Below are 22,360 nucleotides of genomic sequence, written 5' to 3'. Positions count from 1 at the left end.
CTTTGTTTTGAAGTGTGTTGGAAGCTGACATGTAAATGGAGAAGGCAGTTAATTTTGAAATACTTGGGTGTGGGGGGGGGGGGGGGGGGGGGGGGGAGAAGGATTTGATTAAAAACGTGTACTTCAACACGACGAAATGTAATGAGGAGCGGATACTTAGAAAGAAAAGCGAAATCTCTATCGAAATGGAAAAGATCTCGGAGATTGAGCGTCTGGATTGGGCGTGGCAATGAATCAAAGGAAGAAATGCAGCCGGCAGCCGTACATGCAAATGGATCCATTCCGATTGGACATCTGCGAGCATCGGCCATTCCGATTGGACATCTGCGAGTATCGGGCACGAATCAAAAGGCAGAAAGGGAACCGGACGGCAGCCGGACGGATAGCCAGATAGCCAGATAGCCAGATAGCCAGATAGATAGATAGATAGATAGATAGATAGATAGATAGATAGATAGATAGATAGATAGATAGATAGATAGATAGATAGATAGATAGATAGATAGATAGATAGATAGATAGATAGATAGATAGATAGATAGATAGATAGATAGATAGATAGATAGATAGATAGATAGATAGATAGATAGATAGATAGATAGATAGATAGATAGATAGATATATAGATAGATAGAGGAATCAAGAACCAGAGGACATAGGGTTAAGGTGAGGGGGGACCAGATTTCATAGCAAACCTGAAGGGCAACTTTTTACACACAGGAGGTGGTGGATGGATGGAACAGGCTGCCAGAGGAGGTAGTTGAGGCAGGTACTATAACCACATTTAAAAAACACTTGGACAGGTACATGGATAGACAATAGACAGTAGGTGCAGGAGTAGGCCATTCGGCCCTTCGAGCCAGCACCGCCATTCAATGTGATCATGGCTGATCATCCACAATCAGTACCCCGTTCCTGCCTTCTCCCCATATCCCCTGACTCCCCTATCTTTAAGAGCCCTATCTAGCTCTCTCTTGAAAGTATCCAGAGAACCTGCCTCCACCGGCACTCTGAGGCAGAAAATTCCACAGACTCACAACTCTCTGTGTGAAAAAGTGTTTCCTCGTCTCCGTTCTAAATGGTTTACCCCTTATTCTTAAACTGTGGCCCCTGGTTCTGGACTCCCCCAACATCGGGAACATGTTTCCTGCCTCTAGCGTGTCCAAACACTTAATAATCTGACATGTTTCAATAAGATCCACTCTCATCCTTCATAACTCCAGAGTGTACAAGCCCAGCTGCTCCATTCTCTCAGCATATGACAGTCTCGCCTGAGCCAAGCATGGGCAGACGAGGCATCTTTGACAGCATGGGCAAGCTGGGCCGAAGGGCCTGTTCCTGTGTTGCATGACTGGATAACCGACAACTGGAACTGTGAAAATTGCGGGGTTATTTTAAAATCTACAAAACCCTTACAATGTGTGATCATGAATATTATGCTTCAAGGAAGAGTTATTCACATTAATGGATATTTTCCACAGTCCAGCACTGCCTAAGTAGTCATTAGCAATAAAGTATTTTGCAAAAGGTGGTTTATAAATTTAAATCTTTCTGGTTCCTTTTACGATCTTCCAGCTGAGAGTTTGCAGTTCATAAAATGTCACCTAATCCGATTGGTTTGATTACATGCTTCGAATTCCTCCATCAAGTCCAATCACCATTGCCAAGACATATTTTTAGACATGTTGGTTTGCATTTTTAATGAATTATATTTTCAGTCCGTTGCTTTCCGCAGGAGCAGAAATATAAAACTTAGATTGTCTGGGCTGTGTTTATATTAGTCATACTGCGTGGAAACAGGCCTTTCAGCCCAACTTGCCCAAACCGGCCAACATTTCCCATCTACAATAGTCCCACCTGCCTGCCCTCTAAACCTGTCCGATCCAAGTACCTGTAAAAATGTCCGTCAGACGTTACGATAGTCCCTGCCTCAACTACCTCTTTTGGCAACTCGTTCCACACACACACCAGTGTGAAAAAGTTACCCCTTAAGTTCAATAGACAATAGGTGCAGGAGTAGGCCATTTGGTCCTTCGTGCCAGCACTGCCATTCACTGTGATCATGGCTGATCATCCACATTCAGTACCCCGTTCCTGCCTTCTCTCCATATCCCTTGACTCCGCTATCTTAAAGAGCCCTATCTAACTCTCTCTTGAAAGTATCCAGAGAACCAGCCTCCACCGCCTTCTGAGGCAAAGAATTCCACACACTCACAACACACTGTGTGAAAAAGTATTTCCTCATCTCCATTCTAAATGATTTCCCCCTTATTCTTAAACTGTGGCCCCTGGTTCAGGACTCCCCCAACATCGGAAACATGGTTCCTGCCTCCAGTTTGTCCAAACCCTTAATAATCTTATATGTTTCAATAAGATATCCTCTCATCCTTCTAAACTCCAGAGTATACAAGCCCAGACGCTCCATTCTCTCAGCATATGACAGTGCAGCCATCCCGGGAATAAACCTCGTGAACCTACGCTGCACTCCCTCAATAGCTAGAATGTACTTCCTCAAATTTGGAGACCAAAATTGTGCACAATACTCCAGATGTGGTCTCATCAGGGTCTTATTAAATCTTCCTGTCCTAGCCTTAAACCTATGGCCTCTTGTCCTCGATTCCCCTACTCTGGGTAAAATACTCTGTGTGTCTACCCGATCTATTCCACTCATGATTTTATACACCTCTATAAGATCACCCCTCATCCTCCTGCGCTCCAAGGAATAGAGTCTCAACCTGCTCAACCTCTCCCTATAGCTCAGGCCCTCACAGAGTGCTGGAGTAACTCAGCGGGTCAGGCAGCATCTGCGGAGAACATGGATAGGTGACGTTTCACAGAGTGCTGGAGTAACTCAGCGGGTCAGGCAGCATCTGTGGAGAACATGGATAGGTGACGTTTCACAGAGTGCTGGAGTAACTCAGCGGGTCAGGCAGCATCAGTGGAGAACATGGATAGGTGACGTTTCACAGAGTGCTGGAGTAACTCAGCGGGTCAGGCAGCATCTGTGGAGAACATGGATAGGTGACGTTTCACAGAGTGTTGGAGTAACTCAGCGGGTCAGGCAGCATCTGTGGAGAACATGGATAGGTGACGTTTCAGGTTGAGACCTTTCTTCATACTTCTCTCTGCACCCTTTCCGACTTGATAACACCTTTCCTATAACACTGTACGCAGAACGGAACGCATTGCTCTCAGTGCGGCTTCACCAATGTCTTCTACAACTGCAACATGACCTCCCAACGTCTATTTTAATCTGCATAATAAGTAATCTATTTCCAGTTTTGCCCTCACTGCCAACTTCATCGCAAAGTGGATGGGAACATTATTGTCCCTTCAGATACAATGCAAACCTCAGTCAATGAACAGTCTGAAAATGCAATGCAGTCAGCACACACGCGGAACGTGGGATGAAAATGATTATGTAGTCATTTCCAATGATGGTGAAGCGGTCCGCTGCTATTTTCCGATATCTAATGTCATCATTAAATTGCACTGCAATCATAGACTAATTCAAATCCAAATTGACACACTCAGCTGTTCACAAGGAAAATAATGTGATTTATAAAGTCATCAACGTCAACAGAATTGGATAGAAGATGACTCGAACAGAAGTGATAAGAATATATTTTCAGCCTCTCCAGTCAATCATTGTAAAGCTGTCAGGTCTATGGGCGTCACGGTGGCGCAGCGGTAGAGTCGCTGCCTCACAGCGCCTGAGACCCGGGTTCCATCCTGACTATGGGTGCTGTCTGTACCGAGTTTGTACGTTCTCCCCGTGACCTGCGTAGGTTTTCCCCACCAGCTCCGGTTTCCTCCCACACAACAAAGACATACAGGTTAGTCAATTATTTGGCTTGGTATAAATGCAAATTGTCCTGAGTGCGTGTAGGACAGTGTTAATATACGGGAACCGCTGGTCGACAAGGACTCGGTCTGCATTTTCCAGACCATAGTTTAGTTTCGAGATGCAGCAAGGAAACAGGCCCTTCGACCCACCGAGTCCGTGCTGACCAGCGTTATTTTTGAATTAAATTGCCTTTTTTCATTAATACCCAAACCTGATTTTTTGAAATAGAAACATAGAAACATAGAAAATAGGTGCAGGAGGAGGCCATTCGGCCTTTTGAGTCAGCACCGCCATTCATTGTGATCATTGCTGATGGTCCTCTATCAATAACCCGTGCCTGCCTTCTCCCCATATCCCTTCACTCCACTGGCCCCTAGAGCTCTATCTAACTCTCTCTTAAAACATCCATCCAGTGATTTTGCCTCCAACCCTCAGGGATTTCCATAAAGTCACAACTCTCCTGGAATGCTAAAACCATTCGCCTTCTTTGCCTCTCACCTCAGTCTTTTAAATGGCCTGACACCCAGGTCCCATCTTATTCCTAAGACTGTCTACCCCTGTTTTTGCCACCAAAGTGGACTCACATTTATCCACATTAACTGCATCTTGGGATCACCCAGCCATTCACCTGCATCTAGCATCCTGTCCAGCTAACCCTTTATAATTTTATATGTTTCTATAAGAACATTTCCCCTCATCCTTCTAAAACTCCATAAGAATACTCAGCCTTCTAAACTTTTTTCAATCTTTCAATCATATGACAGTCCCGCCATCCCAGGGGCCTTGTCAACATACACCGCTCGCACACTCAAATTCATGCCTGTTTAAATGTTTACATTTATATGTATAGTTAACGTGTTTTCACACTGCGAGCTGCTTTTCAGGCTAAAGTACCCGTTTCCTCGCTGTAGGACTTGTACATCAGTCACTGAAAGTTATCATGAAATGCAGGTACAGTAGGCAGTGAAGAAAGTGAATGGCATGTTGGCCTTCGTTGCGAGATGATTTGAGTTTAGGAGCAAGGAGGTCCTACGGAAGTTGTACAGGGCCCTAGTGAGACCGCACCTGGAAAATTGTGTGCAAGTTTGGTCTCCTAATTTGAGGAAGGACATTATTGCTATTGATGGAGTACAGCATAGGTTCACAAGGTTAATTCCAGGGATGGCGGGACTGACATATGATGAAAGAATGGGTCGACTGTGCTTGTATTTACTGGAATCTAGACGGATAAGAGGGGATCTTGTAGAAGCACATACAATTTTTAAGGGATTGGACAAGCTAGATGCAGGAAACATGTTCCCGACGTTGGGGGAGTCGAGAACCAGGGGCCACAGTTTAAGAATAAGGGGTAAGCCATTTAGGACTGAGATGAGGAAACACTTTTTCACCCAGAGGGTTGTGTCTCTGTGGAATTCTCTGCCACAGAAGGCAGTGGAGGCCAATTCACAGGATGTTTTCAATTGAAGTTAGATTTAGATCTTAGGGCTAAAGGAATCAAGGGATATGGGGAGAAAGCAGGAACGGGGTACTGATTCTGGTTGGTCAGCCATGATCATATTGAATGGTGGTGCTGGTTCGAAGGGCCGAATGGTCTACTCATGCACCTATTTTCTATGTTACTATTATTTATATGTTTCTATGACACTATCTGCAGAAATAAAATCAAAATATTCAATCTCTATCTTTTCCCAGTTCTAACGTAAAAATTTAGTTTAGTTTGGTTTAATTTAGAGATACAGCGCGGAAACAGCCCCTTTCGACCCACCGGGTCCGCGCCGACCAGCGATCCCCGCACATTAACACTATCCTACACACACTAGGGACAATTTTCTTTTCAATTTACCAAGCCAATTAATCTACAAACCTGCACGTCTTTGGAGTGTGGGACGAAACCAAAGATCTTGGAGAAAACCCGCGCAGGTCACGAGGAGAACATGCAAACACCGTACAGACAGCGCCCGTAGTCGGGATGTAACCCTGGTCTCTGGCGCTGTGAGGCAGCAACTCTACCGCTGCACCACCATGATGCCCTAAAATGGTAACAATTTCACTGTTGCCACAAATCAAGCAATTATTCCCTACATTTTATATTATTATTCCATATTTTCAGTAAAATGGAAGCAAAAGATTATTCATCATCGTAAAAAGTCATATAATGGCGAGGCTGGTTAAAGCTGTCAATTTACATGTATATTAGTGTTTCACTCATGTGCCAGCAATTGATTCATTCCCTGATAAATTAAACGTGATGTCAGCATTAAAAGGCCTGACTAACTCAATATTAATTCAACAGCAATCTACTCTGGAGTTTAGAAGGATGAGTGGGCTTCTTATTGAAACATATAAGATTATTAAGGGCTTGGACACACTAGAGGCAGGAAACATGTTCCCGATGTTGGGGGAGTCCAGAACCAGGGCCCACAGTTTAAGAATAAGGGGTAAGCCATTTAGAACAGAGACGAGGAAACACTTTTTCTCACAGAGAGTTGTGGATCTGTGGAATTCTCTGCATCAGAGGGTGGTGGAGGCCGGTTCTCTGGATATTATCAAGAGAGAGCTAGATAGGGCTCTTAAAGATAGCGGAGTCAGGGGATATGGGGAGAAGACAGGAACGGGGTACTGATTGGGGATGATCAGCCATGATCACATTGAATGGCAGTGCTGGCTCGAAGGGCCGAATGGCCTACTCCTGCACCTATTGTCTATTGTCTATATCATCATTATCACGCAATGATATGTTCCTCAAGTCACTGCTGCAGTCAAAGTCATTTGGCAACGAAACAGGCCCTTCAGCCCAACTCATCCATGCTGACCAAGATGTTCCAACCAAGCTGGACCTGGTAACTTGCATCCAGTTCATGTCCCAAAATATTTGCTATTCATCTACTTGTCCAAGTATTTAAGAAAGAACTGCAGATGCTGGAAAAACTGAAGGTACACAAAAATGCTGGAGAAACACAGCGGGTGAGGCAGCATCTATGGCGACAAAGAATAGGCAACCCTTCAGGTCGAGACCTTTCTTCAGGCTGAACATGGGTCTCTGACTGAAGAAGGGTCTCGACCCGAAACTGCTGCCTCACCTGCTGAGTTTCTCCAGCATTTTTGTCTACCTGTACAAATATTTATTTTAATTTGGTTTGGTTTCGATTAGTTGAGTTCAGTTTAGCTGAGTTTAGTTTAGTCTGGTTTGGTTTAGTTTAATTTAATTTAATTTAGTTTAGTTTATTGTCACGTGTACTGAGGTACAGTGAAAAGCTTTTGTTGCGTGCTATCCAGTCAGTGGAAAGACTATATATGATTACAATCGAACCATTCACAGATACAGGATGAACTGAATAACGTTTAGCACAAGATAAAGTCCAGTGAAGTATTTTCAATGCCTCAATTACTTCCTCTGTCAGCTCGTTCCAAATGCCCACCACCCTGTGAGTGAAAAAGTTGCCCCTCAAGTTCCTATTAAATCTTTCCCCTTACACATTGGGGTTGAGGTGTGTTATTGTCATGTGTACAGTGAATGGCTTTGTTTTGCATGCTATGTAGTCAGATCAGATGTACCATGCATTGATACAATTGTCAAACTCCAGTCCAATAGGTGGAGCAAAGGGGAAGATACAGAGTGCAGAATATAGTTCTCAGCATTGTAGCGCATCAGTTCCACAGACAAAGTCCAATGTCCGCAATGGGGTAGAGGTGAATGGGACAGTACCCTAGCTTATGGAAGGGCCGTTCAGAAGCCTGATAACAGAGGGGAAGAAGCTGTTCCTGAGTCTGGTGGTGCGCGCTTTCAAGCTTCTGTACCTTCTGCCGGACGGGAGCGGGGAGAAGAAGGAATGATCGGGGTGGGACAGGGACAAGTCGCTGATGATGTCGGCTGATTTCCCGAGGCAGCGTGAAGTGTAGATGGAGTCAATGGTGGGGAGTGTGTGGTCTGTGTGATGGACTGGGCTACATCTACAATGGTGGGGGAGTGTGTGGAATGTGATGGACTGGGCTACATCTACAATGGTGGGGAGTGTGGTGTGTGTGACGGACTGGGGCTACATCTACAATGGTGGGGAGTGTGGTGTGTGTGTGATGGACTGGGCTACATCTACAATGGTGGGGAGTGTGGTGTGGTGGTGGGGAGTGTGGGTGGTGGGGAGTGTGGTGTGTGTGTGATGGACTGGGCTACATCTACAATGGTGGGGAGTGTGGTGTGTGTGATGGACTGGGCTACATCTACAATGGTGGGGAGTGTGGTCTGTGTGATGGACTGGGCTACATCTACAATGGTGGGGAGTGTGGTCTGTGTGATGGACTGGGCTACATCTACAATGGTGGGGAGTGTGGTCTGTGTGATGGACTGGGCTACATCTACAATGGTGGGGAGTGTGGTGTGTGTGATGGACTGGGCTACATCTACAATGGTGGGGAGTGTGGTCTGTGTGTGATGGACTGGGCTACATCTACAATGGTGGGGAGTGTGGTGTGTGTGTGATGGACTGGGCTACATCTACAATGGTGGGGAGTGTGGTCTGTGTGATGGACTGGGCTACATCTACAATGGTGGGGAGTGTGGTGTGTGTGATGGACTGGGCTACATCTACAATGGTGGGGAGTGTGGTGTGTGTGATGGACTGGGCTACATCTACAATGGTGGGGAGTGTGGTGTGTGTGATGGACTGGGCTACATCTACAATGGTGGGGAGTGTGGTGTGTGTGTGATGGACTGGGCTACATCTACAATGGTGGGGAGTGTGGTGTGTGTGTGATGGACTGGGCTACATCTACAATGGTGGGGAGTGTGGTGTGTGTGTGATGGACTGGGCTACATCTACTTGAAGAATCCTGATCCGCAATGTTGCCCAGAGATGCTGCCTGACCCGCTAAGTTACTCCAGCACTCTGGGGCTTTTTTAGTAAACTGGCATTGCAGTTTCTTGTGTCCAGGAGAGGGATCCCTGTGGAACAAAGGTGAACAGGTGAGGAGAGGGACATGGTGTTCAAGGACAGTGACGGCTGGAGGCCCAGCAGCAGCCTGGGTCTCACCTAGATCGGGCAACACTCATAACAACTAGAGCACTGACTGGACGTGGAAAATGGTACCTCTTGCATGCAGGACCAGTGGGTATTTCGAAAAACACTTTCAATACTTTTAGTTTACTTCCATTTAGATTAGAGACACAGCGCAGAAACAGGCCCTTCAGCCCACCGAGTCCATGCTGACCAGCGATCCCCACACACTAACACTATCCTACACACACACCGGACAATTTACAATTAGACCAAAGCTACAAACCCCGTACGTCTTTGGATTGTGGGAGGAAACCGGAGATCCCGGAGAAAACCCACGAGGTCACGGGGAGAACGTGCAAACTCCATACAGACAGCACCCGTGGTCGGGATTGAACCCTGGTCTCTGGCGCCGTGAGGCAGCAACTCTACTGCTGCACAGTACTCTACTGAGACAGGGAGTACCTCTGGATAGAAGGAAAAGGGTGAGTTCAGATTCTGAAGAAGGGTCTCGACCCGAAACGTCACCCATTCCTTCATCTCCAAAGATGCTGCCTGCCCTGTTGAGTTACTCCAGCATTTAGTGTCTATCTTCTGTGTAAACCTGCATCTGCTGTTCCTTCCTGCACAGTAGCCTACTGGACTGTTTGTAAACAAATAATTTCACTGTCGGTTTGCACTTGGTACTTGTGGTAATATCAATCACCATTGGACACCCCTGCACACATTAACTCTGGGAGGTTGTTCATGTGGAGAGTGAGTGTGATATACTCAAAATCTGAAGTCTGAAACCTGGTGAAAAGCCTTAGGTTACGACAATTATCAATAAGTCCAGGTCATGTTGATGCAGATTATCTATTGAATGGATTTGACCTCCAAACCTCTACAATAAGGCAAACCTCTATTGTAGTTTAAGAAAGAACTGCAGATGCCGGAAAATCGAAGGTAGACAAACATGCTGGAGAAACTCAGCGGATGAGGCAGCATCTATGGAGCGAAGGAAATAGACAACGTTTCAGGTCTGAAGAAGGGTCTCGACCTGAAACGCAAGCCTCTATTATTACTATGTTCAGCTTCTGCCATCGCTGTAAATATTTGTTTTTTGCTAAGTTTACCAATAATAACAAGGGGAGTTGAGAAAAGGAGCAAAGAGGCCCTTCTGCAGTTGGACAGGCCTCAAGTGAGACCACACCTGGAGTATTGTGTGCAGTTTTGGTCTCCAAATGTGAGGAAGGACGTTCTTGCTATTGAGGGAGTGCAGCGTAGGTTCACCAGGTTAATTCCCGAGATGGCGGGACTGTCATATGCTGAGAGAATGGGAGCGGCTGAACTTGTACCCTCTGGAATTTAGAATAATGAGAGGGGATCTTAGTGAAACATATAAGATTATTAAGGGATTGGACACGCAAGAGACAGGAAACTTGTTCCCGATGTTGGGGGAGTCCAGAATTAGGGGCCACAGTTTAAGAATAAGGAGTAAGCCATTTAGAACGGCGATGAGGAAACACTTTTTCACACAGAGGGTTGTGAGTGTGTGGAATTCTCTGCCTCAGAGGACGGTGGAGGACGGTTCTCTGGATACTTTCAAGAGAGAGCTAGATAGGGCTCTTAAAGGTAGCGGAGTCAGGGGATATGGGGAGCAGGCAGGAACGGGGTACTAATTGGGGATGATCAGCAATGATCACAGTGAATGGCGGTGATGGCTCAAAGGGCTGAATGGCCTACTCCTGCACCCATTGTCTATTGTCTGTTGCCTCAACTACCTCCTCTGGCAGCTTGTTCCGTACACCCACCATACTTTGTGTGGAAAAGTTGCCCCTCAGGTTCCTATTAAATCTTTTCTCCTTCACCTTAAACCGATGGTCTCTGGTCCCCGAATCCCCTACTCTGGGCAAGAGACTGTTCATCTACCCGATCTATTCCTCTCATGATTTTATACACATACTGTATCTTCAATGGAATCTTAATTCTTTCTGTTATAATTGTTCCCACAATTGGACCCACAATACCTCTACTCTGATCAAGAAGGCTCATCAGCGTCTCTTCTTCCTGAGGAGACTGAAGAAGGTCCATCTGTCTCCTCAGATCCTGGTGAACTTCTACCGCTGCACCATCGAGAGCATCCTTACTATCACAGTATGGTATGGCAACTGCTCTGTCTCCGACCGGAAGGCATTGCAGGGGGTGGTGAAAATTGCCCAACGCATCACCGGTTCCACGCTTCCCTCCATTGAGTCTGTCCAAAGCAAGCGTTGTCTGCGGAGGGCGCTCAGCATCGCCAAGGACTGCTCTCACCCCAACCATGGGCTGTTTACCCTTCTACCATCCGGGTGGCGCTACAGGTCTCTCCGTTGCCGAACCAGCAGGTCGAGGAACAGCTTCTTCCCGGCGGCTGTCACTCTACTCAACAACGTACCTCGGTGACTGCCAATCACCCCCCCCCACCCGGACACTTATTATTATTTATTCAAATCGTTTGCTATGTCGCTCTTCCAGGGAGATGCTAAATGCATTTCGTTGTCTCTGTGCTGTACACTGACAATGACAATTAAAATTGAATCTGAATCTGAATCTGAATCTGTTCAGTGTTTTATTTAATTATCTAGGTTAGTTTAGAGATACAGCGCGGAAACGAGTCCTTCGCCACATCGACTCCGTACCGACCAGCGATCCCCGCACACTAACACTATCCTACACACATTAGGGATAACTTACATGTGTACCAAGCCAATTAACTTACAACCCTGTGCGTCTTTGGCGTGTGGTAGGAAACCGGAGCACCCGGAGAAAACCCACGCAGGTCACGGGGAGAACGTACAAGCTACGTACAGACACCGCCCGTAGTCGGGATTGAACCCGTGTCTCTGGCGCTGTGAGGCGGCAACTCTACCGCTGCGCCACCGTGCCGCCCATCTCCCTTGTTGTGTGTAGGATACGGCTAGCGTACAGAATAATAGCCGTTTGGTGTGGACTCGATGGGCCGAAGGGCCTGATACCATGCTGAATCTCTAAACTAAAACTAAATGTGTTCTAATTATAGACAATAGACAATAGACAATAGGTGCAGGAGGAGGCTATTCGGCCCTTCGAGCCAGCACCGCCATTCAATGTGATCGTGGCTAATCATCCCCAATCAGTACCCCGTTCCTGCCTTCTCCCCATATCCTCTGACTCCGCTGTTTTTAAGAGCCCTATCGAACTCCCTCTTTAAATAGTTCAGGGTTCGTGATATTCAGAACTATTTTTAAAAAGATGATTTGTTGTTGTGGACACAGGTAACTGCTGATGTTGGACTCATCTTCAGAACAAATGTTGCAGGGTAGAAGCTGGGAGAAAGGGATTGAGTTATTGATCAAATCAATTTGCAGCTCATTGTTACTTTAGAATCACCAGATTAATTTCCTCAGCTTGGGTGTAAGTGGCTGTTAATTGGAACAATGATACAGATTTCGAGTACACTCCATTAAAGAGTTATCGATAACATTGCTGGCATCTCTATTCGTCAAGTACCAAGTCAATGGAAACGGAGTCACGGAGGGCAAGCTGGCTGAGTACCAGCAAATCCACTTGAACATAAAACATAGAACAGTACAGCACCCGCGGGCTGCAGGGTGGCACAGCGGTAGAGTGCTGCCACGCAGCGCACCAGATCCGGCAGCATCTCTGGAGAGAAGGGATGGGTGACCTTTCGGGTCGAGACCCTTCTTCAGAATCTGAACTCCTTCTATCCAGAGATACTGCCTGTCCCAGTAGAATACAAATAAGAACTCTATTGAATATTTAAACATATAAGATTGTTAAGGGTTTGGACACAATAGAGGCAGGAAACATGTTCTCGATGTTGGGGGAGTCCAGAACCAGGGGTCACAGTTTAAGAATAAGGAGTAAGCCATTTGGAACAGAGACGAGGAAACACTTTTTCTCACAGAGTGTGGTGAGTCTGGAATTCTCTGCCTCAGAGGGCGGTGGAGGCAGGTTCTCTGGATACTTTCAAGAGAGAGCTAGATAGGGCTTAAAAATAGAGGAGTCAGGGGATAGGGGGAGGAGGCAGGAACGGGGTACTGATTGGGGATGATCAGCCATGATCACATTCAATGGCAGTGCTGGCTCGAAGGGCCGAATGATCTATTCCTGCACCTGTTGTCTATTGTCTATTGACTTTAGTACTGCGCAGTGGTAGAGTTGCTGCTTTACACGCCAGAGACCCGGGTTCGATCCTGACTACAGGTGCTGTCTGTACAGAGTTTGTACGTTCTCCCCGTGACCTGCGTGGGTTTTCTCCGGGTGCTCCGGTTTCCTCCCACACTCCAAAGACGTACAGGTTAATTGGCTTCTGGAAATTGTAAATTGTCCCTCGTGTGTAGGATGGTGCTAGTGTGCGGAGTGATCGCTGGTCGGCACAGACTCGGTGGGCCAAAGGGCCTGTTTCTGCGCTGTATCTCTGAAGTCTGAAGTCTACACTCAGTGATACTGATGCTGACCCCACTGCTAAATGTTTTCTTATATTTAGGTTAGAAAAAAACAAGGAACTGCAGATGCTGTTTTATTAAACAAAAAGACGGAGTACTGGAGTAACTCAGTGGGTCAGGCAGCATCTGTGGAGAACATGGATAGGTGACGTTTCACAGAGTGCTGGAGTAACTCAGCGGGTCAGGCAGCATCTGTGGAGAACATGGATAGGTTACGATTCGCAGAGTGCTGGAGTAAATTAGCGGGTCAGGCAGCATCTGTGGAGAACATGGATAGGTGACGTTTCACAGAGTGCTGGAGTATCCACTCAGCGGATCAGGCAGCATCTGTGGAGAACATGGATACCGGTGACGTTTCACAGAGTTCTGGAGTAACTCAGCGGGTCAGGCAGCATCTGTGGAGAACATGGATAGGTGACGTTTCACAGAGTGCTGGAGTAACTCAGCGGGTCAGGCAGCATCTGTGGAGAACATGGATAGGTGACGTTTCACAGAGTGCTGGAGTAACTCAGCGGATCAGGCAGCATCTCTGGTGAACATGGATAGACAATAGACAATAGACAATAGACAATGGGTGCAGGAGTAGGCCATTCAGCCCTTCGAGCCAGCACCGCCATTCAATATGATCATGGCTGATCATCCACAATCAGTACCCCGTTCCTGCCTTCTCCCCATATCCCCTGACTCCACTATCTTTAAGAGCCCTATCTAGCTCTCTCTTGAAAGCATCCAGAGAACCTGCCTCCACCGCCACCATGGCAGAGAATTCCACAGACTCAGTGGAGGCCAAGTCACTGGATGGATTTAAGAGAGAGTTAGGTAGAGCTCTAGGGGCTAGTGGAGTCAAGGGATATGGGGAGAAGGCAGGCATGGGGTACTGATTGGGGGACGATCAGCCATGATCACATTGAATGGTGGTGCCGGCTCGAAGGGCCGAATGGCCTACTCCTGCACCTATTTTCTATGTTTCTATTATTGCCGTCTGTAACATAGATTTGCATTCATTAATGAAGTTGAAAACGAAGAAAATTAATAGACATCGTGAAATATTTTGTGGAACGTTCATTAGAAATTGTTGTGACGTTTTAGAAGCATTAAACAAACTATAAAATTCAATCTGGTGCATTAAAAAAAACATTTTGATGATTTCCTTTGCTTGCACAACTATAATTATTGGGAAGCAGAATGTCACGTACACTATATAAGATTATTACGGGTTTGGACACGCTAGAGGCAGGAAACATGTTCCCGATGTTGGGGGAGTCCAGAACCAGGGGCCACAGTTTAAGAATAAGGAGTAAGCCATTTAGAACGGAGACGAGGAAACACTTTTTCTCACAGGGAGTTGTGAGTCTGTGGAATTCTCTGCCTCAGAGGGCGGTGGAGGCCGTTTCTCTGGATACTTTCAAGAGAGAGCTAGATAGGGCTCTTAAAGATAGCGGAGTCAGGGGATATGGGGAGAAGGCAGGAACGGGGTACTGATTGGGGCTGATCAGCCATGATCACATTGAATGGCGGTGCTGGCTCGAAGGGCCGAATGGCCTACTCCTGCACCTATTGTCTATTGTTTATTTCCTCCACTGCCCAAATAAGATGAAATTGAATCTTCATACATGGTTCTGAACAAAATCATTTCAGTTTAAAAGATCCCATTTCTGGTTTTGAAAGTGTGCCAGCAATTAATTGTTTAATTTTAGTTTTTTTTACTTAGCATAAGATGGGGAAAGTGTGAATGTACAGAGTTTATTTCCCAGGGGAGGGAAATCAAGAGCTCGAGGACAAGAATTTGAGGCTGCAACAAATTGTAGAGAATTGTGGACGCAGCCCAGACCATCACACAAACCAACCTCCCTTCCATTGACTCCATCTACACCTCACGCTGCCTCGGCAAGGCCAGCAGCATCATCAAGGACCAGTCACACCCTGGCCACTCCCTCTTCTCCCCTCTCCCATCGGGCAAGAGGTACAGAAGTGTGAAAACAAACGCACACCTCCAGATTCAGGGACAGTTTCTTCCCAGCTGTTATCAGGCAACTGAACCATCCCACCACAACCAGAGAGCAGTGCTGAACTACTATCTACCTCATTGGTGACCCTTGGACTACCCTTGATCGGACTTTGCTGGCTTTACCTTACACTAAACGTTATTCCCTTATCCTGTATCTGTACACTGTGGACGGCTCGATTGTAATCATGTAGACAATAGAGAATAGACAATAGGTGCAGGAGTAGGCCATTCGGCCCTTCGAGCCAGCACCGCCATTCAATGTGATCATGGCTGATCATCCCCAATCAGTACCCCGTTCCTGCCTTCTCCCCATATCTCCTGACTCTGCTGTCTTTAAGAGCCCTATCTAGCTCTCTCTTGAAAGTATCCAGAGAACCGGCCCCCACCACCCTCTGAGGCAGAGAATTCCACAGACGCACAACTCTCTGTGAGTCGCCGTTCTAAGTGGCTTACCCCTTATTCTTAAACTGTGGCCCCTGGTTCTGGACTCCCCCAACATCGGGAACATGTTTCTTGCCTCCAGCGTGTCCAAAGTCCTGCCATCCCCGGAATTAACCTTGTAAACCTACGCTGCACTCCCTCAATAGCAAGAATGGCTTTTCTCAAATGACCTTTCCCGCTGACTGGTCAGCACGCAACAAAAGCTTTTCACTGTACCTCGACACACATGACAATGAACCAAACTGACTAAACATTTGAGATGAGAGGGGAAAGATTGTTAAGAACGCGAGGAGCAGCCTTTCTCATGGAGGGGTTGTGTATGTGGAAGGAGCTGCCAGATGAGGTAGTTGAGGCAAGTAATATCACAGCAGTAAAAAGACATTTGGTGCTTGAATGGGAAAGGTTTAGATAGATATGGCCCAAACGTGAGCAAGTGGGACAAGCTGAGATGGGGCACTTCGTTCAGCTTGGGCGAGTTGGGCCAAAGGGTCTGTTTTCCAAATTGTGTGACTCTTTGACATGAACTACACAGAATATTACTGACCATACATATATATATATGTGCGTTTGTATATGTTCATGTGTGCATATGTACGTGTGTGTGATTGTATATATACGTGAGTGTGTGTGTATATATATGTGTGTGTGTTTTTTTATATATATATAGTATACACGTGTGTGCGCGTGTGTGTGTGTCTATATACGTGTGTGTTGATATACGTGTGTGTGTGTATACGTGTGTGTGTGTGTGTATATATACATGTGTATATATATATATGTGTGTGTGTGTGTGTGTATGTATGTACGTGTGTGTGTATATACGTGTGTGTGTGTGTGTATGTGTGTGTGTATGTGTGTATATACGTGTGTGTGTGTATATATATACATACGTGTGTGTGTGTGTATATACATGTGTGTGCGTGTGTGTGTATATATACCTGTGTGTGTTTGTGTATATATACATGTGTGTGTGTGTGTAAGTACACTTTGATCACATTGTTTACAGTGCCCTATGTTTCCATATTTTGTTGTGCTGCTGCAAGTAAGAATGACAGTAAGATTGTTCCTAGTGTGTGTAGGACAGTGCTAGTGTACGGGGTGATCACTGGTTGATGTGGACTCGGTGGTCCGAAGGGCCTGTTTCCACGCTGTATCTAAACCAAACCAAACTAAACTAAACTAAACTAAACTAAAGTCTGAAGAAGGGTTTTGGCCCGAAACGTTGCCTTTTTCCTTCGCTCCATAGATGCTGCTGCATCCGCTGAGTTTCCCAGCTTTTTTGTGTACCTTAAACTAAACTAAACATCTATTAACATCTGGAATCAGGTCTGAAACATTTGGTTGAGATCTGCTTTTGTGATGGTAGCTCAGACACTGATGAAAGACCCATGTGATGTCAAACAGTGTTGTATATCAAAGCATTATTTTGTAGCTGAAACTGGGTTGCCCCATGCATGAAGATATTTCGGTTTATGTTTTTGATTTATTATTAAGTACAGTGAAAATATATTTTTTGCATGCTTTCCATTCTACTTCATTGGAGACCCTTGGACTATCTTTAATCGGACTTTACTGGGCTTTACCTTGTACTAAAAGTTATTCCCTTATCATGTACCTGTACACTGTGGACGGCTCGATTGTAATCATGTATTGTCTTTCCGCTGACTGGATAGCACACAACAAAAGCTTTTCGCTGTACCTCGGTACACGTGACAATGAACTAAACTGATCGAAACAGTCAGAGTTGTACAACGGTAGATTTCCTGCCTTAAAGCCCCTGTTCCACAGGCGATTTTTTCGGCGACTACAGGCTACTAGGCTGTCACCACATGGTCGCGGGGTGACACCTGCATGGTCGTGAGTTGTCTCCTCAAGTCGCCTAAAGAGTCGTACATTTTTCTGGTCACCGCTGGATTTTGAAATGTCCAAAACGTTTTGGCGACTGTGGGCTTGACGTAGCTTGCCTTCTCCTGACGTAGTTGTTGTCGCCTGAATGACGCAGGTTGTCACAAGTGGACGCAGGTTGTCGCCAGGTGACGTTGGTTGTCGCTGGTGCTGACTCTGGTGAATTCCATTGGCGACTACCTACATCAACTTGCGTCAACCGGCGACAGGTCCCGGCGACTGAATTGTCTTCAGTTGTTGCTGACAGGGTCGTTGCTTGTCGTAGCTGGTCGCAGGTGGACGTAGGTTGTCGCCTGTTTGGACGTAGGTTGCCGTAGGTGTGGTCGTAGGTGGACGTCCTAATGGGTCGCCGGTTGTCGATAGCTTGATGTCGACTAGGTGGTAGCTTGTTGTAGACATTGTCGTAGGGGGATCTTGTCGCCAGTTTTTCAGCGGCCTGCTACAACTGTGACAGTCGCCAAGTAAATCACCTAAGTGGGACAGGCCCTTTACAAATGCAGCAACCCGGGTCCGACCCTGACTCGGGGTGCTGTCTGTGTGGAGTTTGCATGTTCTCAGTGTGACCGCATGGGTTTCCTCTTACATTACCAAGAAACACAGATTTGTAGGCCAATTAAACTAAACTAAACTCAACTAAACCCAACTAAATGAACGAGGTTGAGTAGGCTGGGTCTCTATTCCTTGGAGCGCAGGAGGATGAGGGGTGATCTTATAGAGGTGTATAAAATCATGAGAGGAATAGATCGGGTAGACGCACAGAGTCTCTTGCCCAGAGTAGGGGAATCGAGGACCAGAGGACAGAGGTTCATGGTGAAGGGGAAAAGATTTAAAAGGAATCCTGGGAGTATGGAACGAGCTGCCAAAGGAGGTAGTTGAGGCCATCGTTTAAGAAACAGTTAGACAAGTACATGGATAGGACAGGTTTGGAGGGATATGGACCAAACCAAGTGGGACTAGTGTAACTGGGGCATGTTGGCCGGTGTGGGCGAGTTGAGCCGAAGGGCCTGTTTTTACACTGTATCACTCTATGACTCTGTGACTCTAAACTAAACTAAACTCAACTAAACTAAACCAAGCAAAATGAAGTCAGTTCCTTCAGGATCCTTTTTAAAATGTTTTGTTCAGCGCCGACTGTGCTTTATCCCTGAGGTTGGGCTGGTGAAGACACGAGTTGCCTTCATCAATGAAGGAACTAGAGTAGAAGAAAGACTATGATCCTTTGATCTGGAAGCCGGAACAATATGCTACCTCTCTGCAGCAGTGGGACACCTGCTACGTTATCAATTCTGATCTTGAGATGCAAGCAAAGCAGCATAATTTTTTCACATGTCGTATTGTTCCTATTCAAGATTCGACGCTCATATCACTTTGATGCCATGCCGGTTTGAAGCTCTTTAGATTGTGAACACTGTCCAGTCCACCACCGGCTATGACCCCCTCACCATCGAAGGGATCTATCGCAGACGCTGTCTCAAAAAGGCAGCCGGCATCATCAGAGACACACACTACCCTGGCCACACACTCATCTCACCCCTGCCATCAGGAAGAAGGTACAGGAGCCTGAAAACTGTAACGTCCAGGTTCAGGGACAGCTTCTTCTCTACAGCCATCAGGCTATTTTAGTAACTTGTAACTTTAGTAACTTTAGTAACTTTAGTATTTTAGCCATCAGGTTCTTTAGTAACTTGTCAGTTTCTTTGTTGAACTAAATTACTACAACCTCCAAATAAGCTCTGAACTACCACAGACTATTATTATTATTATTATTATTATTATTATTATTAATTATTAATTATTAATTATTAGTAATTATTACACTACTATTGTTTGTTTTTTGAGTATGTGGGTATATATATGTGTGTGTATATATATATTTATGTGTGTGTATGTATATATATATATATATATATATATATGTGTATATATATATATATATACATATATATATATATATATATATATATATGTGTATATATGTGTGTATATATATGCATATATATATGCATATATATAGCATATATATATATATATATATATGCATATATGCATATATATATATATATATATATATATGCATATATATATATATATATATATATATATATATATATATATATATATATATATATATATATATATATATATATATATATATGTGTGTGTGTATATATATATATATATTTATATATATATTGTATATATATATATATATGCATATATATATATATACATATATGTATATATATATATATATGCATATATATATATATATATATATATATATATATATATATATATATATATATATATATATATGTGTATATGTATATATATATATATATGCACATATATATGCACATATATGCATATATATATGTGCACACACATATATATATATATCTGTATATATATATATATATATATGCACATAAATATATATATGCACATAAATATATATATGCACATAAATATATATATGCACATAAATATATATATATGCACATATATATGCATATATATATGCATATAAATATGGATATTATATATAGCCCATCAGTGTGGGGATCCACAGGGCAGGGAGATGTATGGGGGGGGAACTACTATATAATATTATAGGATATCAATGTTCACACCTATGGTTATAAGTATAGCCACCCAGAATAGGATATATATATATTTTTATTTTTTGCTCAATATATGCATATAGACAATATATATATATAGGATATATACACACCCTTATAGCATATCACCGCCATCAATGTGATCATGTATATATCATGCCCCCATCACATACCCCGTTCCACTTCTCCCCATATCCCCTGATATCTTTAAGAGCCCTATCTATATCTCTCTTGATATATATATATATATGCTTCCATACTATATATAGATACATATACATATATGTGTTCCTATATATTAATGTTTAGAGCATCTGTGGAGAACATGGATAGGGGACGTTTCACAGAGTGCTGGAGTAACTCAGTGGGTCAGGCAGCATGTGTGGAGAACATGGATAGGTGACATTTTGTGGTGAGACCTAGATAGTCTGGATTGGTGATGTTTTGGATCGGGTCCCTTCTTCAGACTTAATTGGTAATATTTCTGGTCGGGATTCTCCGTGAAGTGTAAAGTTGGAGGAAGAGGTAGAGGTGGAAAATGATGGGGCGGGAGGAGGGAAGAGGGGTGGAACAGTGGAAGAGAAGGGAGCCCATCAGTGTGGGGATCCACAGGGAAGGGAGATGGGTGTGGGGGGGAACTATTTAAAATAGTAGGATTCAATGTTCACACCTTTGGTTTGGAAGATAGCCACACAGAATGGGAGACACTTTTTTCTTTTTGGTCAATAGACAATAGACAATAGACAATAGGTGCAGGAGTAGACTATTTGGCCCTTCGAGCCAGCACCGCCATTCAATGTGATCATGGCTGATCATCCACAATCAGTATCCCGTTCCTGCCTTCTCCCCATATCCCCTGACTCTGCTATCTTGAAGAGCCCTATCTAGCTCTCTCTTGAAAGCATCCAGAGAACCTGCCTCCACTGCCCTAGAGCATGTACAGTTGCTTGTGGTCCTACAGTTTAGTTTAGAGATTCAGCATGGAAACAGGCCGACCAGCCATCACCCCACACACTAACACTATCCTACACACACTGGGGACAATTTACCATATACACCAAAGCCAATTAATCTACAAACCTGCACGTCTTTGGAGTGTGGGATGAAACCGGAGCACCCGGAGAAAACTCACGCAGGTCACGGGGAGAAGGTACAGACTCATTGGTCGGTGGGACCGGGAGGGAGCTGGAGACGTGGGAGGTGAGGAGCAAGGGTCAGTAGGAGGGTGAGCCGGCGTAATGTCTCCAGCTGCAGGCTTCATGGACGGCTGCAGGGGGCGCCCTCAGGACACAGAGATGGCCGGGCGAGGAGAGGAGAGGGCAGGGATGTCGGTTCACGGGAACTGCTCCACTGCGTGGAGCGCGCGGGCCGACCGGACTTTGTGGACTTTGGAAATCGGCGCCTGCATTGTAATCGAACATAGATTGTCCAGAACCAGGGGCCACAGTTTAAGAATAAGGAGTAAGCCATTTAGAACGGAGACGGTAAACAGCTTTTTCTGCACAGAGTGTTTGAGTTTGTGGAATTCTCTGCAGTTGTCAGAGGGCGGTGGTGAGGCAGGGGATATGGGGAGTACAGGAACGGGTCTCTGATTGGGGATGATCAGCCATGATCACATTGAATGATCGGCTCGAAGGGCTGAATGGCCTACTCCTGCACCTATTGTCTATTGTAACATATGCAAAAAGTATCTCACTGTGCAGTGGGATATGTGGCAAATAAATCACTACTGAACAATTGGTATATCCTCTGGGTGTATGGAACGAGCTGTCAGAGGAGGTAGTTGAGGCTAGGACTATCCCAACATTTAAGCTTAAACATTTAGACAGGTACATGGAGATGAGGAACTTTTTTGAGAGGGATATTGGTGAAACACAGGCAGGTGGGAGGGGTGTAGATGGGACAGTTCATTGAGCTATAAAGGAGTTAGATTTCCACACTGTGTGACTAAGGGATCAGAGGGTATGGAGGCCACGTCAATGGATACTTTTTTGGCAGAGATAGATAGATCATATTGATTAGTGCAGGCTCGATTGTCAGGGGTCGGGGGGGAGAAGGCAGGAGAATGGGGTTAG

Source organism: Leucoraja erinacea, chromosome 41 (genome assembly GCF_028641065.1).
Source record: "Leucoraja erinacea ecotype New England chromosome 41, Leri_hhj_1, whole genome shotgun sequence".
NCBI classification, from domain to species: domain Eukaryota; kingdom Metazoa; phylum Chordata; class Chondrichthyes; order Rajiformes; family Rajidae; genus Leucoraja; species Leucoraja erinaceus.
This window is presented reverse-complemented; position numbering follows the sequence as displayed.